Raw genomic sequence first — 25923 nt, 5'->3', positions numbered from 1 at the left:
ATGGCCCTTAGAGTTTTTGACATGAAAAAACAACTTTTTAAATTAATTTTAAGATTGCTTAGCACATTCTGCTCACATGCACAAGTTTTACTGTTATATTTTTAATGTAAAAGTTTAACACTCAGAACAATCACTGTAGTTCAAGTAGCACCACTTGGCTGCCAAATAAAAACAGTGCTCCACAGGCAGAGGGCGGTCAAAGGGCCACCACCTGGTCCTGGGCCACAGACCCCCTGGGCTCTCTGGCCATGTGGTTGTCTTTATGTCAGGGTGCGGAAAACCTCCCAGCTTCTCTCAAGTCAAAGTCAGGAGGCTCCGCCCGGGCCCCCGCGCACACGCCTTCACTCCGTGGTCACCGGCTCCATTTGTCACCCTGCTGATCGCGGGCATGGCCTGTCCAGCCTGATGCAAACATCTTCTGTATGCAACGTGGGTTTAAGGAAGTGGCACACAGGACAATAAGGACTTTCCAAACACAAAGGCATGCAAAAAGACCTTTGCAATTTATACATGAAACATAAAAAGATTTAATATTAATACACAACCATTTTTCTTGGCAAATGAGAAAACGCTATTCAAAACCAGCATCAAAACCATCTGGAGTTGTCGTTTTTATTTTCTACATCACTGGCTACAGGTGCAACCTTGTTGAGAAGGTCAGTTTTGTCCTTTGTATGATCTGCGCACGTTCTCAGCAGGACGTTTAATCTCGGCATTAACATTTCCTAAACTGCTCGCAACCGCTCTCAGGATTTCCTGGGAATTCTTCCCCAGAGCTGGTTTTGATGATGCCGATGGAGCCTGCAAAGGGGACTCACGGAGCCCGCTGCGGGTGGGTGAGGCGTGGACAACGGGCCCCCAGATCCACGGGGATGCTGGTGCGCAGCGACCAAGTCTAAAGTAACTACTCTACCAAATGAACGTTATAGCTTCGTTAGTTTACTCAGCGTTGCCTATGGAAGAGCACTGTACTGATTCTGAGATGTTATCAAGAAACAGGAAATGAGTCAAAAATGTTTTTCCAAAGAAGGATATGGATCATATAAGAAATAAGACAATAATAAGGTCAAAGAAAAACAGGACGAAAATAAAAATCCCAGAAACTATGAAATACATATTAATATGCATATAAGCAAAAATATTATGGTAAACTAGGAGCTGAAACCAGAGAATGACAGTATCAAACAAGAACATTTAGTCTAAAATGGCTTCAGGAAGATGCAGTCCCTCTCGGTCCTTTTGAAGCTGGGTGTTCTGACCTGACCCAGAGAAGAGCACGGCCACGGGCATGGCTGAGGCATGGGTGGCAAGTGTGGTCGAGAAGGCCACCCGGGACTGTCTGGGAGGACACAAAGGCGGCCAACACGAGAAGCGGAGCAGGCAGACGTCTCTGACACCCAGGGCCACCCCCTGTTCCCTTTCCTTTGATTTCCGGTTTGCTCAGAAGGGGGTTTCAGTGATTTTCCTTAAGGTGGGAGATTGAGAAAGGTGGTTTTTATTTGAATGTATCAGATATGCAGACATAGAGGGGGGAATTCTTATAAGAAAAAATAAGTGCAGGAGAAAAGTGTTAGGGTCTGGAATAAGAACAGGAGTGATCAACATCGTGATAAGTATATTTCGCGTATTAGTAAGACCCAACAACAGAACTCACTGAAGTCTGCATAGCAAATAAGAGACAGGATTCTTCCAGAAACAATGTAAGGAAATCAGAGGACAGCAGACTACATTACAGTTATTGGACGAAAAGGTAAATGGCATGTCATAATACAGGCTTAACAAGAAGTCATAAATTTATGTTTCATAAAGTTTATGAAAAGTTCTTTTATTAAAAACAGATCATAAATGAAAAGTGAAAACATTAGGAAATTATGTGCATAATCAAATTGGCTTTCTATACTTTTGATACAATTAACACATTTATTACCACAGCACAGTCCTTTCCTTCTGCACTGTTAGACTAAAAAAAAGTATAGCGTCTATAGTTCTTTGAACAAAGGTTTAAAAAAACTTTAGAATAGTTACAGGAAAACAAAAAATTCTTGGCAAAAGAACAGCCTTAAAGATAGCAACTATAAAAGGGTCTAATGAATGGTCTTATGTATAAAAAGCCCTCTCACCTATTTAATAAGCTCTGCTGTGGATCTCTATTTTAGCTCCCCTTAACAAATATCTTTTAGTGTAAAAAGAATACTTTCTTCAAGCAGAGTTTCATTCTGTTTAGTGTAACTAGTAAGGATAAGTTTGCTCAGCATGACATGCATATAAACACCCTTATGAGTGCGCAGACAAGAAGATAATTTAATTGAAGTTAAATATGTTTCAAGTTTCTCTCAGTGGAGAAAAGGTACACATATTTTTAAATCCTAAATCATTTACCCTCTGCAATTATCTCATCCCCCAGAACTCCAAAATCAATTTGACTGGACTTTCATTTCTGCTTTATAATAGGAAAAAATGACACATTTCCAAATTTAATTAACCAAAACAAAGATTCCTAGGACACCCCATGTAATTCTGAGTGGACTAAACAATACATCTTAGCTGCTCAGGACAAAAGGTCATTTGGAAGGGATGTGCCTTTAAGGGTTTACAAAGGCTTGGTCTTCAGTCCTGTAATAAAAGAGGAAGCACATCTCAGTAAAGGAAGGATGCCCACTTTAAATAAGGAAATGGGTTTGCAGGATGCACACAGGCTGCTTTCTATTAATGATAAGGACAGTCTACAGAAAGAGCTCAGCCTGCTGTAACTTTCATGTAGGACGCCTGCAGAGAACGCCTAACGTAAACAGAATGACAAGTAAAGTGTCCACTAGCCATTTTATTAAATGATTTATGCGTTCATAATAAAGGCTAGTAAATACTGACGACTATATTCCTTTTAAGACCTGTAATTACTGGTGTGATGATTGTATGCCAGGATCAACACCAATAATGTCTGGGGAGAGAAGCATACTTTAGAGGTTTATGAGGATAATTATACAAGATAGATGGCTTTGCTATGTGACTTTTTTTTAAACCGGGGGAATGAGGAGGTGGAGATTTCTTAAGACCTTTACCATAACTTAAAAAAAATGTTATATTGTATTGTATATGTTTAAGGAATGTGAAGCATTATGTTAAAGTTTGATCTGCTTCAAGACAGAAAATAAATCCAAGCAACATCCTAACAAATACTCATTTAAATTTAAGTTTGGCCATCACTTTTTGGCTTCTTCAATCTCTCTCCGTCTGTCTCCCCTTTGCCCTTTGTCTCACACACACACCCTAATCAGATGTTTTTCAACTACAATAAAATAATTTACAACCTTATTTAATGACTCAGCTGATGACGGTCCAATTGTCGACTTGCCCTGCCTCTGACCCCTCATCTTCCTTCTCACCATTGGGTGTGCAAAAGCAGATAAATTACTGACCCAGCAAAAACCCATTACAATTGTCCAGGGCACTGGGGCGTCCAAGAATTGCCCCGATGACGAAGGAAGACCAGGTTACAAACTGCACCTATGGTCCAGCCCAACGTCTGCACACAGTGCCAGGAAGCATGTGCTCATTCTACAGGACCGTGTCAACCATCCGTTCTACTCTGAACTATTCCTGATTGCGTTCTGGCAGGATCGGGGCTGACCCGCTGCTGGATCACACGACAGGCTGAATAAGTGTATATGCGTGGGGTTCCACGTGGCACCCCCAAAGAGAAAAAGTGTATCTGCAATAAGGTCATCTAGAATTTTGACATCAAAATATTTCAAAGAAATATTTCAAAGAAGCTACTTTAAGCATGAATATAAATTTTGTGTCATCTTGAATTACATATCGGAGTGTGGAAAAGGCAGCATGAAATACTATTTTCCATGCTCTGGGTTCCTTCAGGATTTCAATCTGGTCCTGAGCAAACCTCTATTGTAAAAGAGATGACATGCATTTCATCTGTTGAGCTGTTTCTCCCCATGAGATGAGCACCTTAAGGACAGTCCAGACAGTGGACAGGGCGAAGGAGGAGGGAAAGGGGGTGCCCACACAGTGACTCCCCACAGCAGGTCCCGCACTGCAGGCCCCGGCTCCCAGTCACTGCTGGTCACTGTCTCTTTCCTCCACAAGAGCCGGTGCCTTCTGTCTGGACTTTTTTTTTTTTTTTTTTTTTTTGGCGGTACGTGGGCCTCTCACTGTTGTGGCCTCTCCCGCTGCGGAGCACAGGCTCCGGACGCGCAGGCCCAGCGGCCATGGCTCACGGGTCCAGCCGCTCCACGGCATGTGGGATCCTCCCAGACCAGGTAACGAACCCGTGTCCCCTGCATCGGCAGGCAGACTCCCAACCACTGCGCCACCAGGGAAGCCCTGTCTGGACTTTTTAAAAGGTGATTTCAAAATAGAAAGTGAACAAGAATACATGTGTGCCCACATTTTCTTAGGGTACTTCCAGGGATGGTGCACGCCCCTGCCTGCAGCAAAGCTGTGAAGCTGTGAAGCCAGGGAGAAGAGGACTCAGACAAACTTTAATCTGGTGTCTGTAAAGCACCTGAAGGATATTTTTTGCTCTTTTTATTTCAGCATCTGAGAATTTGCAGGGAGAGGAAACACAGCTTAAATGTTGCCTCACTTTCTATTTTACATGGACCTGCTTCCATATATAAAATGCTTATAAAATGCTTTCTTATCTAAAAGTTCCCCAAGGGTTTGCAGCAAGCAGAGTTTGTACAACAGACTTGACCACAGCAAGTCTGAAAGGCTCTAGTACTCTCCAGGGGTCAAGGACATGTGTACAGAGAAGAATTTTTAAGACTCACTATAACAGTTCCCTTGGAACTATTACTTTCTAGTGGGGAAAGTAATAGATATTTTTAAAAAGTAGAGCACTTGCCAAAATATGTATTGGCTCCAAACAAGGCCGTGTGCATTGGACAAACAGTAAAATGTTGTAAAGTGCTTCACTAAATTAGTGGGCACACTGCAGGTCAACACACATTGCTTGGAAATCATGATGTGTAGCCCATGTTTCACTAAAATGTGAAATGTGTATTATCCTCCGGACTCAATACCAATACAATAGCAAGGCTTCTCTCCAATTCCTTTATTATAAACAAAATCAATTATTACCGTGTCAAATCTCTCACACGTAAAAATGATCATATTACTCTCCACCGGGGTCACAAATGCCCACGGGGCGAGCACGTCACATCAGTGAACGAGGCAGGCCAGGTGCAGCTGCAGTGACCTTGTGCAGTGTTCCTCAGACTTGCACAGGCCTAAAGGAGTCACCTTGGTTAAGTGCAGGGGTTCTGGGCTGGCGCCCAAGACTCCCGGTTTCTAACAAGCTGCTAGAGAAGCAATGGCCTGGAGACCTCTTTGCGCTTCCTGCTACTTTGCCTCGGATGACAGTCTCCACACAGAAACGCAACCAGGCTCAGTGCTAACGGATTTCTCCAAAGGAGCCGGAAATCCATCCATTCAACAAGTACGGCAGCCTGGTCTGTGTTCCGGGTATTCCAGGCATGGAAGGTACAGCAGTGAGCAGACAGACAAGGATGTGTCAGGAGAGACACCCAACAAGATAAGCGAGTGCAATGTACAAGCCAGTGGCAAGTGCTGAGGAAGAAAAGAGTGAAAGAGGGGTAGAGTGTGTGTGCATGTGTGTGTGTGTGTACAGTTTTAGACAGGGTGACCAGGGATGGTCTCACTGAGAACAGGGCACGTGAGACCCTTGAAGAAGATGCAGGAGAAGTTCTGAGGATCTCCGGGGAAAGAGCAAAGTCTAGCTGTGAAAACTGAGCTGGAGTGTCCAGGGTCTGTTAAACTGGGCCCGCATGGGCTCCAGGTGGCTGAGAGGCAGAGACCCGAGAAAAACAGGCATCTTAAACCCTAAAGCTTCTCTTCTGGTTTTAAATGTGAAAACTCTAGTTACATATTTAGGAAATATGAGGCTCCTGGCCATCGCCTTCTGGCCTCTATAGTGGGAAGACTTTACAAATACAATTAACGTTTCAGTAAAATGCTTTATGAAAAAAATAATAAGCCGTTTTTCTCAGGGCCTCCTTTCTCCTTCAACCGTATTGAAAGTGTATGAGCCTACGATCAGAACTTTTTGAAAATGCATTCACACAAAGATCCATAAGGAACAAGGGCAGATGTGGGAGTCTCTCAATGATCAAAGAGTGGAATAAAATCCCAGCAGAAGAGAACACTCTGTTGGCCTTCATCTAGGAATCTGCTGCCTCTCATCTGTCAGCGGGAAGATATATACACGCTGTGAACCGCATTGCCGGTCGCGGTGCTGGGCCTACCCTGGACACACGCATCTATCCCCCGGTCTCTCTGTGACCAACGTCAAGTATCTGAGGGGAGGGTGGTCAGGTCAAGGATGCCTGCAGAGACAGTAAATCTAATTTGCCTTTTATCCTTCTGATACAGAATCCTGTGCAGCTGGGAATCTCAGTGTCAAGTGCACAGGCTTCTCTGGGACGTCTACAGAATTCATGTCTGTAATCTGGATACTGATCTCATTCTTGGTACTGTCTTACTTTGCTCCCTGTATTTTCCCACTGTCCAGTTCCTTCCTTAGCAATATTAAGCTTATTTTCTCTTGGCATAGTGTATGTATCATCACACTTGCCAATATTCCTGAAATGCTTTTCCAACTAAGTTCTGGAGTCCATTCATTCATTAAATATTTATTGAGTGACAGACATTATTAGATGCTCAGCATATACCAGAGAACAAAGATCCCTGCCCTTAGGGAGCTTACAAAAGTTTTATATATATATATATATAGAGAGAGAGAGAGAGAGAGACAGAGAGAGACAGAGAGAGAGACAGAGAGACAGAGACAGAGACAGAGAGAGACAAAGAGACAGAGAGAGAGAGACAAGACAAAAAGTAACTTGCTCACAAGGAGTCTGATTTAATCAACAACATAATTAGTAGTAAGATCTCCACTCATTATTGTAAAACTAATAACTCACTGCTAGTTGAAATGCCTTCCACAAGGTCACAGTAAAAACACTGTCAACATTTGGAATATAACTCATCTTGACAGACACAAAATAGTTCCTCCTCACGATCTGCTATATAACTCACTGACTCCCAAGAAGAAGAGAGTACAAAGAAAAATTTTAAGAACAATTTGGGATTGTCCAAATCTCATTTAAAAAAAATCTTTGTCACAAAAATGAAAGTAAAATGAATAAAACCCATGTAACATGTGGTTAAACTAAGTTACTCGTATTCACTCAAAGGAAAGAATATATTAAATCTTGCAATCAGCTGAATGCATAATCACACAGGAAGAGAAAGACTGAGATCCTTGGAATTCCGGTCATTTCCTTTCCTGGATTATTTTAAATTGATATTTTCTTCATTTGTAATTTGAGCCAAACCATATGACCAGTGGAATAATAATTGCATAATCACTGAATCATTGATTCATTAATCAATGAATAACCACTGCTGACAGAAACCATAAACCCCATCACGCAGTTAATAGTAAAGAGCTCTGTGAAAAGTTCCCAAAGCATCATGTGATTCTGCTCTTGAATCGATAAACTAGAACAATATTTATTTTCCTCAAAAATTATCATATCATTTGGTGGGAGGTGGGAGGGAGGGTCTCCATTATTTTCGTCCAAGGAAACCTTTGCAGACGTTCTGGAACAGACGGACATTGAACAGGTCAAGTGCGGGGCACGTTCTTCATTTGTCACTGGCACTAATGTTGTCCTCTCTTCTTAAGCCTCCTTTAGAGCACATCCCAAGGACAAAGTGGCAATTGTTTGACTCCTAAGAAGAAATTTATTCCTTAAAAGGATGCTCTCATGATATAAAAGACTTCTGAAAATTTACTTTCTAAAGGAGTTAAATTTCCAAGGCTCCATACCGTGGCCTTTTGCTGCACCATTTTCCCTGCAACGTGCCTGGTACCTGGTGCCTTAGAGCAGGGGTCCCCAACCCCCGGGCTGCAGACCAGTATCCGGTGTGTGTCCTGTTAGGAACCGGGCCGCAGAGCATGAGGTGAGCAGAGAGCCAGCAAGCGAAGCTTCACCTGACGCTCCCCCATCGCTCCCCGTCGCTCCCCATCACTCCCCGTCGCTCCCCAATGCTCCCTGTTGCTCCCCAATGCTCCCTGTCACTCCCCAATGCTCCCCATCGCTCCCCAATGCTCCCTGTCGCTCCCCAATGCTCCCCAATGCTCCCCATCGCTCCTCATCGCTCCCCAATGCTCCCCATCGCTCCCCAATGCTCCCCATCGCTCCCCCTAGCTCCCCAATGCTCCCCGTCGCTCCCCGTCACTCCCCGTCGCTCCCCAATGCTCCCCATCACTCGCTACTCCCCAATGCTCCCCGTCACTCCCCATCACTCCCCGTCGCTCCCCAATGCTCCCCGTTGCTCCCCGTCACTCCCCAACGCTCCCCGTCACTCCCCGTCGCTCCCCAATGCTCCCCGTCACTCGTCACTCCCCAATGCTCCCCGTCACTCCCCGTCGCTCCCCAATGCTCCCCGTTGCTCCCCGTCACTCCCCAATGCTCCCCGTCGCTCCCCAATGCTCCCTGTCACTCCCCATCGCTCCCCAATGCTCCCCGTCACTCCCCATCAGTCCCCAATGCTCCCTGTCGCTCCCCGTCAATCCCAGTCGCTCCCCATCACTCCTCCTCGCTCCCCAATGCTCCCCATCGCTCGCCTGAACCATCCCCTATCCTCCGTCTGTGGGAAAACTGTCTTCCAGGAAACCGGTCCCTAGTGCCAAAAAGGTTGGGGACCGCTGCCTTAGAGCCTAAAGGCACAGAGCAGTAGTACCTGACCCAGGCTGCCCATCAGAATCACTGGGGGCTCGTATCAAAACGCAGGTTCCTGGGTTCAACTTCTAAGGAGTCTGTTTCAGTAGCTCTGAGGCTGAGGCCTAGCAATTGTATTTTTGACAAATGCCAGCATGTTCCTAACGCAGCTACTTATAAATAAATATCCTGGCGCCACCAATCCTGAGCAGAGTATGCACCCCTTGAGAGGCATATATAACGGTTTGCAGAGATATGAAAAAACATTTAAACTTTTACATCTATTTTTATCTCTTTCAATTTTTGAGTTGAATGATTTATAACATACAAATATATGGTACAGGATTAAGCATATACAATTTATAAACATATGTATCTGTGCAAACGCATGTATGTGTGTATATAGGGGATTCATGGTCAAAAATATCTTTCTGATCAAAAATGTGCACTGGTCTGTAACAGGGGTCAGCAGGCTTTCCTGTTAAAGGTCAGACAGTAAACATGTTGAACTTTGTGGGCCACAGACAATCTCTATCGTATATTCTTTGTGTTCTTCTTTTACAACCTTTCAAAAATGCAAGGACTGCCAGCTACAAAGGACTGCATACTGTATGATATGATCCGTTTCTTTGAAACGTCCAGAGCAGGCAAATCTAGAGAGACAGCAGAGACGCTGGGAGTTGCCAGGGGTTTGAGGGGCTTGGGGAAAACGGAGAGTGACCCTAACAGGTACAGGGGTTCCTTCTGGGGTGACGACCACATTCTAAAACCGACGGTGGTGAGGGCCCCGCAACTCTGTGAATGGACTAAAACCACTGAACGTGCGCTTTAAACGGATAAATGCACAGGAAGCGAATCCTCTCACTGAAGCTCTTAGAGGAAACGTTAACAGCTGCTCCCATCTTGGGGCTGCACCTGACCCCTAGGTTACAGTCTGCAACCACGTACCTAGAGCAGCAGTTCTCAAAGTGCCGCCTGGGGACCCCTGCCCAAGCGAGGCGACCACCCTGAGGTCACGAGGAGCGGGGTGCAGGGCAAGGGCGGCAGAGGGGGAACAGAGGAGCCGCCCACCCGCCGCAGCAGCGCTGGGAATGGCTACAGCATCGCTGGTCTGGTTTTTCCAAACCTCCTACCACATGAGAAAAGTACACTTATGCAAGCGGTTTCCCAGGATTCCGTAACTTGCAGCTGAACAAAATTCTTTACGAGCTCAGCGTCCCATCATCCCGAATTCACACCCAGAACACGGTCTGGTCCTGGCTGGCCTCACCAGGTCATTCGCCGTGGAGGGCAGGCCTCACTGTGGAACGGCAGAGGGCAGGTCCGCTGTTCTCCCTCCTGTGCTTCTGAGCCCGTGCTTTGATCTGAGTATCCCTTCTCCTCATCTTCTGAAGTTCAAAGCCCCCCCATCCTTCAAGGCCAACCCCACAAATGAGTCACCCTTCAACGTGTGTCTTCCCGTATCTCCCCAGGGATCACCCACTATTCTTTCCTCCCCACTCTGTGCCTCCAGGGGCACTCAACACTTTCCCTTTTACCACCTACTCGTTGCACTCGACTTTCTTACTCATTTCTGTCGGACTTCGCACTGAATAAAAGCTCAACTTGTCAGTTATATCAATACTACTGGCCACAATGAAGTTCTTAAGGAGACAGAAGACACCAGAGGATAGAGCAGGAGTACTCGAAACCCCCTTCCACATGTGACCCCACGTCTTCGGCCCGTGGGGTCCGGGGGGGCCTCAGGCTGTAATTTATCCCACTACTAACAGGGAAAAGACGGTGCTTTCCTTCCACCCAACTCAGCTTAATATGTGTATTTGTTACCTAATGAAAATCAACAAACCCTTAACTCCTTTTAAGGTCAATGAAGGAAGTCAGGGAGACTTAATTAGAGGGTGAAATAAAGCCCCTTTAGAGAGGATTTATGACCCTTCTGTGTACAGTATTTACGATAACGAGGTGCTGATAAATTAGGCTCTGCCTGGATAAAGATCTAAACACACCAGTGACACAGATTATGAAGCTGTCTTTTATAAACACACATTACATGAGTAAACCAGCTTACTGATTCCTTAATATGTTTGCTAACTGAAAACAAAATCATTGCTTTTCAGTGCCCTCCTGCGGAATGCCAGGTTGGCTAGCTATTGGTACCGAGAAATCCAAACGATGTCCAGTGTGGGCAGGTCTGTCTCAGGGATCCCTCAGCACTTCTACTACCCTAGGCTTTGCCATCCACACTGCGCATCCAGACATTCCTGGCGTTACGCACGACAGTATTTGTCTGTTCCAAATAAGCAGGGCTCCAGGCAAAATGCCAGGAGAGTTTTAAACAATAGAATCATATATGCTGATTAATGATAATTTTCTTCCTATAAACGTCAGGAAGTAAATATATACTGAGGGTTAACAGTTTTCCCCATGAAGAGTATTCTATGGGAAAACTAAACTGTAGAAAAACCTGCTTTGCGGGAAGACTTGAGAGCCTTGGGGATGCTGCCATATCGTGAAACTTCCTAAGCCCTGTTCCCCCAAATGAATGCGGACACGGGTCACCCTGTGGCACCCTGAGCCACAGCACACTCTCAGCAGTAAGGTTTAAAATACATACTCACTACATGCCTCCGTCTCTACTTATGTTCTACCTGGAATTATTTTCTGGAGGCAGAAAGGAGGTAAAAACTTGAACTCAGGAGATAAAGGAACCCTCAGCAGCATCATGAGCATGGACATGATTTCTCTAATACGAGGCATCTCCGCCTACAGAGCACTCAGTGGGAAACAGTGCAATCACACCGTCTGGTGACAACACTTCGCAGGCTTGGAGCTCTCACAGCACCCCCCCTGCCTGGCACACACCTTCTGAGTGCTGGCTTTTGTGAAAAGAAGAGGAGAGGGGAGGGAGGGAGGGGAGCGGAGGGGAGGGGAGGGGAGAGGAGGGGAGGGGAGGAGAGAAACAAAAATCCTAGCAGAGATTTACAAATGGTCCAAAAGGAAGGCAAAGCAGACTCATTTCCAGTCTGTGGAATCAAAGAGTTATATCATCCTGCAGTAACAAGAGCCTTCAAGTAAACATTCCCACTGAAACATTCTCCTCGCATCTCAGGCCCCTCAAGGGCCCACGCGCCGCGGGGGGTCCTGCTCATCCTGGACTCCCAGGAACAAAGGGGCTGCATCCTGGCAGTGTTTCCAGAATGGGGTTGGGGGAAGGGCAGCAAAGGAAACTGTTAAAGTCAGAGACCAAATGGGCCAGAGGCTGCATCCTGCGTCCAGAAGAAGCAAACCGAACATCTGTGATGGTCTCACCGTCCAACCACATTTTAAAGCCATTTCTGCAGACGAGGCTGCGACAGGAGAGCGCCTGGGGTCCCGAGCAGGAGAATCGCCGTCTCGGGACCTGGCTCTGCTGCTCCCTAGTGTTTACCAACTTCCTGACCGCCAATATCCACAAGCTTCTAACCTGCACATCATTTCTCAAGTAGCCTGAAACGAAGACAGAAGGATAACGAGTGAACCAAGACAGGCGAGCGGGGGGCAGGGGGACAAGAAGCAGGAAGAGGGCAGAGAAGACAGTGCCACCGCAGTACAAAGCGGTCACAAAAGCCCACGCTCTACCCGCTCTCTGCCACAACCTACCTACAGTTTACCTGCCTCGGCCCCGTGCTTTCCCAGTTAACCTTGAACCCTGAAACAGAGAAGGGGAAAGACCTGCTCACCAAAGAAGCCCTTAGGAAGCAGAGCCTGCAGAGGAGCTCGGCCACTCTCCCCGAAGCCTGCCCCTCCCCGCCCCTCCGGACGGGACACAAAGCGGGTTTTGTCCCCAGCCCGGCACTGGCGGGCAGCACAGGGCGCGCTTGTTGAAAAGCAGCTGTTGCTGACAGACTGGGAGCCTGGAAGCCAGAGCTAAGTGAAGTGGTTAACCCACATCCCCTCCCCAGCGATAAAGTGCTTTGATAAGCAAGCTACGAAGGCAGATGCTGGAAAGCCGGCCAGCACGGCCCCCGGGGTGAATGCAGGCCTGTCTGCTGGACCCTCGACGCTTCCCAAACTCAGCATCCACCCCTGGCCCCGACCCCCCTGTCCTCCCCGCTGGCAGCAAGGCCTAGTCTTTGATATGTCAGAGCAATATCCTGTTCGCACAGGGAAAACAGACATAAAAAATAAAAACCCTGCAAGGAAACACCTCTTCACGTAGCTTTTTCTCCAAAGTGTTATCCGAATTCAAACCCCTCCTAGAAGCACAGCATCAAAGCAAACGCTCTCCCAGAAATGCACTCAGCCCAGCAATGGCTGCTCAGAAACACAGGAACGTAAAATCTTCTCCAACTTTTATTAACAAAATGAAATGTGAAGTTAAATAGTGTGATCAACTTAGAGTCTCAGCTACTAAGCACCTCTGGTCACGGAGGTGCCACCTAAACACAGAGACCCGGGGAGCCTGGACACCACGCTGAGCTCAGAGAACACCTGAGATGAGATGAGAGCACGGCCCTCACCCAAGGGTGCAGACTGGAATCCTGTGCGCATACTTCCTCTGTGTCAAATGGCTCCTCCACCAGAGTCAGAGGACTCGCTCATCACACTCCTCTCTCTCTCCACAGGAGAAAAAATACAGATGAGGGTGCGGCCTGGCCGCCAGGTCACAAGAAGGATGTAATCAAAGGCTCGGTAGTGATGCTGGTCCCGTGTGAGCATTTATCAACGTTAATTAGTATCAAGTCATGGGATATTGTCCATTTGGCTGAAATCCTTCTGAAGTAAGTATAATTTTATAAGCATGGTGTTTAGAGAGAGAGTCAACATTGAGTGTGTGAACACAGAGACCAGTTACTATTCAAAGTGTGCGTATTAGGAAACCCTGATACGATCTATTGGACTTAACTTATCTGCATCACAAAGGACAGCACTTCACAGCAAACACGTTAGCAAAGTTATCCCATAGTCGTTATTTATTTGTAAAGTAAAACATATCAGCTTTAAGAGCTGCAGAGGACACCGTGAGGTGGAACCAAAGGTGACAGAAGCATGTTTACTCGCAGAATCCGGGCTCTAAGGTGGGAAGTGACAAATGCTCAAACGGGTACCATACTACGTACAATGCACATAACTTAGATCCAAAAAGTGCATACACGTGTGTGCCTATACAAACGGAATTTCTCAACTGCAAAGCCTTCCAGAAAAGGTGGAAAAAAAAAGAGAAATAATAAGATAAAGCAGTTGAACAAAGCAGCCCTAGCCAACTCTTCTTCTGACACTTTCTTCATACTTGTCAGGGGAGGGAGATAAGGAAATTTGGGCAGTGATTACAATACCAAAAGTATCCCCCAAATTCATCGTATTCCTTATACTAATGGTGGTCTGAGGAGTCAGTTTCACACGCAAGCGAAAATATTTTTCTAGTGTGCGTACTCAGGGCTGCATACGGCACAGAAGCATGCTCGTACACATGCAGGAACTACAAGAAACTCTATGTTGAGTACAAATTTCACTTTTTAGTTATGCTTGGATAAATTCCAGGCACTAAAAAATCAGAAGCAGCCTGAATATATACTAAAACCAATACCCAATTCACACACTAGATTATAGCCTCATTGTAATGGACATCTGATATAATCCACTAGAACACAAATCTTCTGGCAATTCTCTTTAGAGGATCTTGCATAGTTTGAGTTGTATTAAAATGTGAGCACAAAGCTCCTTGCAAACATAAACCACCAATCTAACTTCACAAAACAATGAACGGGAGGAATAGGGAAGAGGGCCTGACTGCTGGAGTCCCAGAGGGATCTTTGCCTTTGGAAAGAAAATTCAGCAGAGAATTCCTCCAAAGGAGCAAGTTGTGTGGCATGATTTTTTTTTAACTGAATTATATCCAAGTCATTCACAAAATTTTTAAGAATAAAATCACATGAAGTAAGATTATACATAGTGAATGTTTTTAAAATGCACTGTCACCCTGTAAAGACTATTCCACCTGGGTCCTCACGATGGGATACGCGGCCTCAGGGAACAGATCTCACAAAGCTTGCGTGTCCTCACACTCCTCCCTGCCCCAGCCCGTGTCGCGGGTACCACCTAGGGAGGACGCAGAGAAACGTCAGCCATGTACACGCAGAACGAGAGCTCACACCGAAAACCAACCACGCTGGTACCTTGATCTTGGATTTCCAGCCTTCAGAACTTTGAGAAAATAAATTGCTGTTGTTTAAGCCACCCAGACTATGGTATTTTGTTATGAGAGGCCAAGCTAAGTCAACTCCTAAAATTAGTTATTAATTCCAAGTTTTCTATAGATTCTTCTGGATTTTCCTCTGCCCACGATCATAATCATCTGCAGATAACAAGGGAGATTTCCTCCTTCCCAGACTTCTATTTTGATTGTTTGGTTTCTGATTTACTTATTGGCCTAACTGCACTGGATCTGCCCTCCATTAGAATGTCAAATAGACATGGCATTGAGGGCAGCCTTCCCATTCCCAATATCAGAAGGATCTTCATAATTAAGCATAACATTCTTGGTACACTTTTTTTTTAGCTACACTGGCAAGGCAGACTAATGCCCCCGCCCCCCACCAAAAGACGTCCATGTCCTAAGACTAGGAACCTGTGACCATGTTATATGCTAGAGCAGAAGTTTTTGCACGTGTGATTTAAGTTCAGGATCTTAAAATGGGAAGAGGGTCCTGGATTAGCCAGGTGGGCCCAATATAAGCACCAAGGGCCCGTTTCAGGGAAAGAAGAGGCAGGGATCAGAGTCGGAGGAGATGTGATGACAGAGCAGAGGGTGGAGTGAGGCAGGGCCACAAGCCCAGGAACATGGACGTCTCTGGAAGCTGGAAGACTAGAAGACAAATCCTCCCCTAGCGCCTCCAGAAGAAACACAGCCCTGATGACCCGCTGTGGACTTCTGACCTCCAGAACTATAAGATAATACATTTACTATTATTATTACTATTACTATTATTTTGTGATAATCTGTGACAGCAGCGCTAGGAAACTAATACATACGCTACAGCACATTTTAGAAGTTCCATTACTACCAAATAATTTTCTGCTTCTGGTAAGAAAATACATAATTTGTTTCCATTACTTAATAATGTGATAAAATAGAGATTGATATTAAACTGTTAAACACTTAGATTCCGGGAATGAATCTCAACTGGCTAACAATGCATTATCCTTATTATACGTTGCTGGCTTTGGTTTGCAATTCTTTTGTTTACAAACTGTTGTATGAAAGTTCATAAGTGAGATTGCTCTGTAATGCTCCTTTCTCTTTATATTCTTGTTAACTTATACTATCAAAATTATACTGCTTGGGGCTTCCCTGGTGGTGCAGTGGTTGAGAGTCCGCCTGCCGATGCAGGGGACACGGGTTCGTGCCCCGGTCCGGGAAGATCCCACATGCCGTGGAGCGGCTGGACCCGTGAGCCATGGCCGCTGAGCCTGCACGTCCGGAGCCTGTGCTCCGCGGTGGGAGAGGCCACAACAGTGAGAGGCCCGCGTACTGCAAAAAAAAAAAAAAAAAAATTATACTGCTTCCTAAAATGAATTGGGGAGGACTGCTCTTTTCAAGTTGCCTGGAAGAGGCTGATGCCGTGTGACTTGACCTAAGTGTATATCGAGCCACATGATATAACACTCAGCTCAAGTGAGGTCATCATGTTGTTCAATTCTTCTGCATTCGTGTGTGTATATATATATATAGATACACACACATATATATATATATATATATATATATATATATGCCTGCTTTTAGCAGTTATAAGGAAAGTAGGCTAAAATCTCCTACTATGGTTACAACTTGTCTACTTCCCCGTTTATTTGGTCAACTTCTGCTTCATATAGTTTGTCTTAGGTTGCTAAGTACAGACAAATTTACAATTGTTATCTCTTCTTGGGAACTGAAACTTTATCATTATAAAGGTAATATATCTATAACAGTGCTTTTGCCTTAAAGTCTCCTTTTTCTCTCGTATTTAGAAAGACTTCCCCAAAGAAGTTATATCTAAGCTGGGAGCTAAAAAGATGAGAAGAAATCTATTAGGTAGAGGGGGAAAAAAAATTCCAGACAGCAATGGGAAGGTCCTAGAAGCAAGAGAAAATATGGCTCTTTCAAGGAACTGAAAATCTTTGGTTATCTAGAATCTGTTTGTAAGAACAACAGTCTCTGCCCTACACCCCTTCCTTGCTGGCTGCCGAAGTCCTAATTTTGTTCTGCTGTATAATTCACTCTGCTGTGTGGTCAGGAAACACATGGTCTGGCCTGAGAAGGTAAATCATGATTGCTGCAAACCAATTATGATCATTCTATTTCCCTGACCAAGGAGATACGAGGAAACACCAGGAAAAGGTTTTCCCCTCTAATAACACATTCATGGAAGGAAACGTGGATGTCTGGAGCTATAGCAACCCTTCTGTGACAATGAGGGGACTAGCCCTAGAACCAAGCTAATACGATAAGGCTGTCGGGCCAAAAAGATGGAAGGAGCTTCTGTCCACATTGACACTACTGACCTGGCCCTGTGCCCAGACTTCCTGTTATGCAAGTTTAAAAACTTTTCATTGTTTAGGGGACTTTCAGTTGGGTTTTCTGCTCCTTGGAGCTAAAGCATCCTGTTATATCACCTCTTGATATTTTTATCCCCAGTTTTAAGTGACACAAGATTGCTGAAAAACAGTTAATTTCAAAATTGAATACCTTTGTAATAGAATATATTTTTTCTTTTCCCCAAAACACTGATATACATATATATTCCATGATAGTCTAAAATATTCATAAATTTAATTTTTAAAACATTATCATAAAAAATGTTACCATTCTATAATCCTTAAAAATTAATGGTCTTAGGGATTCTATTTGAAAATAAAGTTTCCAGGTCTGGTCATGATAAAGTGAAAATACAAAGAATTAAGAAATAATACATAAAAAGAATATAATTAAATTCCAGGAACACACATTCACACACAGATGCAGGCTAGCATGAGACATTTCATAAGCGTTTGGGCTCTACTGGACTTTTCTGTGATTTTCAACAAATTAGGAAATATTGATACAAAAACAAATTTAAATTTTTCATGATCAGTTTTCACATCCTCATTTATACCTATTAACCTTTTAGAGCCGCCGGTTCAAATACTTGTATCAAAATAGTTTAAATTTGAGAAAATTATAGAAGAGAGAGGCACACGTTTCTAATCCAGTAACATACTTACTCAACAGACTAAAATTTCACAGCACACAATTTTAAGAAATAAGAGGTTAGGGCTTCCCTGGTGGCGCAGTGGTTGAGAGTCCGCCTGCCGATGCAGGGGACACGGGTTCGTGCCCCGGTCCAGGGAGATCCCTCATGCCGCGGAGCGGCTGGGCCCATGAGCCATGGCCGCTGGGCCTGCGCGTCCAGAGCCTGTGCTCCGCAACGGGAGAGGCCACAGCAGTGAGAGGCCCGCATACCGCAAAAATAAAATAAAATAAAATAAGAGGTTAAATACACTGAGAAAATTAATTTTCAGCTTCAACGTGATCAAGCAAAAAAAAAATCTTGATTTTTGTATTATAACCACAGAATAACTCAAATTAAAATATTTCTATTGATGAATATACAAATAATCAGTTCATTTTTCTATAATTATACATGCAATTTACACAAGAGTGAATTACTTATATTTATGCCCTCCATCCATGGAATTACTTCAACAATCAAAGCTTTTACACTTGATCTGTAAAGACCAGCATCTTCTTATTTATTAGCAAATCAAATGTTTCCATATATTAAGAAAAATTTTTAATTTCTACAAGAAACACATCAAACCTGCTCATTTGGAATTCAGAATAAATCATACTCATGAAAGAAACCAAAGGGTCAAAAGAGTACATTCAGTTCTCATGGAAAATGAAACAAGAGCTGCAAACCTCCATTCTGACCTGTTGAAAAGCAGAAATGTCATTGTTCTTCCAATGCAGAATGTAACGTTACACGTCTCCATGATAAGAAACATTTGCAAATATTAAAAAGTAAGCAGTCCAGAAGAATCCTCTTACAAAGGAAGAAAAAAATGCCTAATTTTTGAACTGTCTGCAGACAGTAACTATAAACCTTGGACAACATCAACACAACACAACACAACAGCCAAGATATTCCAGAGCATCGAAGCACAGTATCTGGAGGGGAGTTGACCCTTAAATAAAGGAACGACTCCAAGTGACTTTCCTGCTTTTCATGAGTTTTAGCCTGAGGGCAGGCTCCCATTCGTACCAAGCAGAGGCAGCAAAACCTACAGAAAACCCACTGTTTTACTGGCTCGAAGAACCAAAGGACAGAGTTTAGGGCAATGACAGCTACTGGAAATGAGGCTGGCAGGGATGGGTAACCCCAGTAAAGATAGAGACAGAGAAGACGACGCACAATTCTGTGTGTAAACTCCGCCCAAATCTCTGGCTGACCTGTAAACCAGGATAAGACTAAATGAACTGTGCTTTGAGCCACTGCCCAAACTCAAAACACTGTTTGGAGCTTGAGTCATCCAAATCGATTTTTTTGCAAAAACAAAAAAACCCCAACATCATTAGGAGGAATGTACCAGAAACCAGAAAGGAGAAACGGATGCATCTCAAAAGGTAAGATAATCAAGGAAGGTTGACGCTGAGATGGTCCTAGACGTTGGCATTAATAGCTGATCAGCATTAATAGCTGTAACCCTGACCAAGGACAGTTAGGAAAACACACTCAGGACAAATGAAGAGGAATCTCATCAGAGAGATAGAACTTATTAAAGAAAAAAAATTCTAGAACTAAGAAGCATCCTATTGAAATGAAATGAAATGGGCTTAGCACCAGATGGGTGATGACAAAGGAAAGAGTGGGTTAAGCTGACGATGTAGCAAAAGCACTATAGACCCTGAGGAGTGAAGTTACTGAACAAAATGAGAAGGACGTAAGGACCTGTAGGACAATATTAAAACAGCCCTGTTACTGGGCTCCCGGAGAGAAAGAAAAAAAAGAGGCCAGAACAAATACATTTCCCCATTAGGGTAAAAGTCATAAATTTACAGATTCATAAAGTTCAGCAAACAGCAAGCAGGATAAATAAGAAGCAAAGCACACCGAGGTGGACCGTCTAACTACCGAAAACTAGTGCAAAGAGAGACCTGCCTGCCGGTCAGCTGGCTCATTGTTTGGGACACGCCCAGGCTTCCTGCTGCTGGCATGTCTGGGTATGATCACTCTGGTATTTGCACTGCCCAGAGTCTTGCCTCAAGAATGTCAGAGTATTTTCTCTCTTCCTCACCCATCTCGTCCCTCAGCCTCATGGAGGGCTAAGCTGGTGAAGGACTGGGAACATGAACTTGGATTTCCCTCCGTTCATGTGCTTCTCACCACATCACCTAAAAGGAACTAACCAGCTCTGAGCATGACACACAGATCTGTAGATTAAACATGAGGACAGTCAATTTAGCACAGGGATTAAGTTAATAGGCTGGGCTTTGGAGTAAAACGTGTTTGTTCTTAACTTTATGATTTTCTAGCTGCCTCAAAATCACCATCTAAAACAACCTTACGATTATTAATTACACCGTGATGGAGATTAAACGCGTGGCTCCATCTCGCACATAGAAAGTGCCCAGTAATTGTTCGAAATAATAATCATTGTCACAATGAAGTATAAACAAAAAACCAAAGTATTCCACTTTATTAAAACAAAACAGGAGTCTAAAATAAGCCACAAATGAACCTATTTACAAAACAGAAACAGACTCACAGACATAGAGAACAGACTTGTGGTTGCCAAGGGGGAGGGGGTGGGGGAGGGATGGACTGGGAGTCGGGGTTGGTAGATGCAAACTATTACGAATAGAATGAATAAACAACAAGGTCCTACTGTAGAGCACAGGGAACTACAGTCAATATCTTGGGATAAACCATAATAGAAAAGTATATGAAAAAGGATGCATGTATGTGTATAACTGAGTCATTTTGCTGCACAGCAGAAATTAACACAACATTGTAAATCAACTATACTGCAATAAAGATAAATAAATAAAGCATTAAAAAATAAAATGCTAAAAAAACACAAAAAATAAATAAAACAAAAATTATTGCAACTTACTATTTGCATTCCATAACATAAATGAATCTAAGACACCATAAACTGTAAGATCACTCTATTTTAAGTTGCACACAGAAAGAAATAATCTTCCCAAGGGAACCAGAGCATTCAACTGCTTGTATGTCACCTCCCGATTGATTTCAGAGGTGGTAACAGGTGCATCTTAGGGTCAATGAAGTAAGGCATATGTACTATGTGTGTGCGTGTGTGTGTGTATATATATATATATATATATATATATATACACACACACACACACACACCCCACACCTTCTTTGTCCACTCATCTGTCAATGGCCACTTAGGTTGCTTCCACGTCCTGCTGCTATGGCCACTGAGGTGCGTGTACCTTTTCGAATTAGAGTTTTCTCCAAATATACACCCAGGAGCGGGGTTGCCTTTAAACTCTGAACAATATGACAGGGCTCAAATCTGCACAGGCAGAATGCCAGGCTCTGACTGGTGTGCAAGAGGCTCCATGTGACAGGAAGACACAAGGTGGCATCTATTATTACAAACTCACACATGGGAGACCAGTGGTTTCCAACGCCGGCTGCCCTTTGGAGTCATTTCAGGTGCTTACAAAGCCAGGATGCCAGGAAGTAACCCCAGACTAACCAAGCCAGACTCTCCAGGGCTCAGGTCCGGGGACCTGCACTTCTGTCAGAGCCACACACAGGGACCACGAGGACACCCCACCTTCCCGCTGGAGATTTCATTTCCCACCAGCACCCTCCGTGACTCTCACCAGTCACCTGTGCCCAGGTAAGAAAGTGCTGACCGTAGGCCAGCCTAAAGCATTCTGATTTAATTCAACCTCACTAGATTTTTAAAATTAAAAGCGTATTCCACGTGCCTACGGGGATGCTGAGAACAGGCGCGTCGGTCTCTGCGTGAAGGCAGCATCGCCGCAGGACACGCACGTGCTGAGATGAGGCGCACGCAGCAGCCCCGGGGTCCTGGCCAAGCCCCCCCGAGACTGGGCGACGCCTTGCCAGGCCAGCGGTCTCCTTCCTGAGGACATCGCCTGTGTCTCAGGCACAGCACGCAGCACCTGCTGCTACCTGCTCTGTCTGCGTGTCCCCACCGACCTGGGAGCCCCTCCAGGGCAGGGCCCCGTGACGGAGCCCCCAAGCGTTGAACTGTATCTGTATTACCCAGTTTTCCCAAGAAACTGACAATTCCACTAATATCTACTCTCAAAACCACAGTTATCCTTCAAAACACAAATTAAATTACATTTTTTCCATTAAAACCTGCCTGTTCCTCTCAAAATAAAATGTCACCATAGTAATCCGCTACAGTAAAATCAAAGGCATCGGTGTGGGGAAACATGGGAAAATAATTCCCCACCTTCTTTTCTGTTTCACGTGCTAGGGGATCAACATAGGTGTCGAGAAACACCGTCCAGCGACCCTTTCTGTGGTGATAGAAATACTCTGTATCACTGTGTCCAACAGCTGTACGTGGGCCAGTGCATGGGAACTAAATGTTTAATTTCATTAATTTTAATTCATTACAATTTAAATGGAAGCAGTCGTCATAGACACCACACTGGGCAGCGCAGGCCGGCGGTGCGCCTCGGCACCCCAGCACCGGCGCTTCCTTCAGTCTCGTCCTACTCCACCTTTATATTAAGCCCTGAGATCAAGTATGTCAGTGACAGAAGGTGGAAAGAGAGGTTAATAAGCCAGGAGAAATAATACCCCTAAAAAAAAGACACGGAAGCACCGGTACCAGGATCTATATCCATCGCGTTTGATGAAAGTAAGTATTAGGCGACTGAAACACCAAACCAAAACCAGAGAAACAAAAGCAAGAAGCTCATGAGGATGGGATGATGATGGTAGATTCACTGGTATACAAGCAGGAAAAAGAAAACAAAAGAGATTTTAATTAACTGAAACTCACCACGTCAACAGTATGACACTGACTTCTCCAAGAAGCTAATGTCATCATAGCTATATATAGGCAGAAGCGGTTCCCAGAAAGAGGGGGGATGGCCCCTCCCCCCTCGAAAGGCTGGAGAGCTGCATCTGGGTTAAGGATTAAGTCAGGGTCCATACCAAAGGCAGGGCTGGCCCCAACTGGAGCAGGTTTCACGGAGAAGGACCAGGAGGGCACTGGCTGGCTCAGGAAAGCTGTAGAAAAGGCCGTAAGTAACTAACTGGGAACAAAGATAGACCACAATATGTCTGGAAGAACAGTCAAGCAGAGGAGAAATGTCTTCTTTTCTTATTCCTGAGATAAAGGTTAAGGGCGGGCAGATTTATGACGAGCACACGAAGAGCTTTGGAAGGGAGCTGTCTGGAGGTAGAAGGAGTATCTTGAAAGGCAACCGCCAGAGATATTGAGGAGCATCTCAACGCCACACCCAGTGTCACCGGAAAGGAATGGGGGAGGGGGTGGTATCAGAGTCCAGGCTCACACATCCAGGGAGAGATCAACGCTCTCGAAAGGAAGGGGTCTGGCATTTTCCTAACGCTGTCATATGAGTCAAAGGTACACCTGGACATTCCAACCCTTGACCTGTTCTTTCCATGAGAAGAGTGGCCATCACCGGTTTTAAAGTGGCTTTAAAGGTCCTTCATCTCCCCGCTGGCAGTGACCCCATTACACACACCCTCCTGCCCCTGTTTCTTTACAAGACTGACAGAGAGCTACACGTGAAAATGCATACTTATTAGAACTATTACTTTCTCTGAATTTGAGAGAGGTTGAAAAGCTGATCATTAATATAATAAATATTACTAACTATTACCATAGTTTTATTTGTAACTTCATTATCATTCCCTTTCTAGAAAATCATTCATTTATTTGTGAAAGCTTAAAAATGCACTTACTGTTCAAATCCTCTGGGGGGAAAAACTGTATTTTATCCTTGAATACTTTTTAAGTTTATCAACCCCAAATATATAATAAACAATTCTGAGAGAACAAGGCTCAGAAGCATTGACCTGAAAATTTCATAGAATAAAAAATATGAATTTTTTAAAAAGTGGAAATAGAACTGCTCCATTTTCAATATTAGAGTCTGTCTTTAGAATTTTTAAAATTTATAAAATAAGCTTTACAGTTGAAATGACAATAAATAATACAACCACATTTTCAAAACAAAAGAACCGAAGATTAGATCAGCAAACCCGAGCCTCTCTCAGGTTCTCACTAGACCACGTTCCCAATTTCCTAAATTGCTCTCTCCAGTCCACCAACCATAGAAGTGATTTTAGTGACATAAACACCCTCATTTCACAGATGAAAAATTAACTGAGGTCACAGAATCACCCCCGGAACAAGGGTGGCCCTTGGGCCTCCCGCCCCCAGACCCCGACCTCCCTGCCCCTTGGCTGCCATCACGACCACCTCACGTGTCACCCTCCACAAACACTGGGCAGGAGGGTTCCACGAGGATCGGCCTTCCCTTCAATTCCCAACAGGAAGCACGTCTTAAGTATTTTTATCTTATTTTCAGGTTCTCGATAAACACAGGTGAAAAATGAACAGCAAAACAAAATGAAGCGAGTTTCTGAGTTCTGATTATTTAAAGCATCTTCATCAATTCATCCAAAAAGTACGGATCGGGCAGCCACAATGGGCCACCCCCACCCCAGGCTTCATCCTGGTACAAGCCGTCCTAGAAGGTGCCACAGGGACAAAATCTCTGCCTTCGTGGATCTTACACAGAGTGCGCTTGCTAACGGTAAGCGCTGTGGAGAGAAACAAAAGCAGAGAAGGGAGCTAGCACAGGGAACACGTCGCTGAGGAGGGACATCCGAGAATGACCCCAGAGAAGGAGGCAAGCCGCGAGGGCAGCTGAAGGGGAAGGGGCGGCAGGAAGGGCGCGGCCGCCAGCGCGGCTGCAGGAGGGACGGGGCAGCGAGCGGGAAGGGGCCGCAGCAGGCCCGCGGAGCCTGGGGGGCCGTTCCTGCTCGGACACGGCGCTCACCATGCAGCATTTACCCCTCGGCCCACAGGCCAGCACGGAAGCCACGGTTACGGCATTCTGGAGACAGGACAACTTGTTCCTGTGGTTGGTGGTCTCCCCGAGTCCATCTTCGGTGTCTGGAGCTGTGACTCTGAAGAGTGAAAACGATGTCCTACCGGGGTCAGGGTTCCAGGCCTTAGGAGAACAAGCCCACACTACTGAGCCATCTCCGGAGGGCGCTCTTCACAGCCCAGGGCAACAGCAGGAGACAGGAGGACAGAGGAGGGACGCGTGCTGACTGACGTTCCAGCTCATTCCTCGTCCGGGACCTTCAGGGCACGTCAGAAGCTTCCAGCGCGGCTATGGCTACGAATGCTGACTTTCACACCGGGGACCCTTGGCCAGGGCGAGGCTAAGGGACTGGCGGCTGAATGAAATCGAGCACTCAGTGATGATCGCTCACTCAGTATTTTCTCGATCACAGTTATGCCTGGATCAGCACAAGAAACCCGTGAAAACACTGCCAGCAACATCCCCTGCAGCTGCCTGAGGCATTTTCACGACTGTCGTCGCCTCAAGCACAGGGTGCTCGCAGAAGTGTCCAGAGAGCCCAAAAGAAGCCTCTGCCTCGTGCACTAAAAGGGCAGGGGCGGCGGGGCGGGCGGGGGGCACCCTGAGCGCCTGCATGGTCATGGACAACAGTCACTCTCTGGGTGATTTTCTGCCTTCAGTCAATATAATCTGTACATTAGGAAATCGCACAGAGCTATTCAAGTAGGTCCAATTCGAAAAGGCTACTATGACTATGCTGTCACTGCTCGGCTTTGCTGGGCTCGAACATTTGCTGCTTTTGGCAAAATGAGGAAGAAGGATTCCCAGCTTAGGATCCTGGGACCGGCGTGGAGATGCACAGAGATCCCAAGAAGAACTGTGTGAGTCATATCGTGAGTCTGCATTAAAATAAGAAAAAATATGCTTTTGCTTTACTGAATACATACCTAAACCACGTTCAAAACTACGTGCCTGGTAAAATTTTAAGGCCACACACTCTTCCTTCATGCATCTAAAAACTAAAAAATCAAAGTACAGAAATAACCATTTTCTTTGTTAACGAGCCAG

General features: G+C 45.0%; 1 protein-coding gene and 1 long non-coding RNA gene across 5 annotated transcripts in view; both read right to left on the bottom strand.

Moving 5' to 3' along the window:
- GMDS (GDP-mannose 4,6-dehydratase) overlaps positions 1–25923 on the bottom strand; it is a 479880-nt gene that overhangs the window by 321780 nt on the left and 132177 nt on the right. The gene's annotated exons all lie outside the window — the stretch shown is intronic.
- LOC132527786 (uncharacterized) overlaps positions 7756–25923 on the bottom strand; it is a 48369-nt gene continuing 30201 nt past the window's right edge. The window contains exons 2-3 of the long non-coding RNA XR_009543090.1: positions 7871–7975; positions 7756–7773 (exon numbers count right to left, since the gene is read on the bottom strand). This is a non-coding gene — a long non-coding RNA (uncharacterized LOC132527786). The remainder of the gene's footprint in view (positions 7774–7870; positions 7976–25923) is intronic.

The sequence above is a fragment of the Lagenorhynchus albirostris genome, chromosome 10 (assembly GCF_949774975.1).
Source record: "Lagenorhynchus albirostris chromosome 10, mLagAlb1.1, whole genome shotgun sequence".
Lineage (NCBI taxonomy): Eukaryota > Metazoa > Chordata > Mammalia > Artiodactyla > Delphinidae > Lagenorhynchus > Lagenorhynchus albirostris.
Note: the sequence above shows the minus strand (reverse complement) of the source record. Positions and strands in the feature narration are given on the sequence as shown.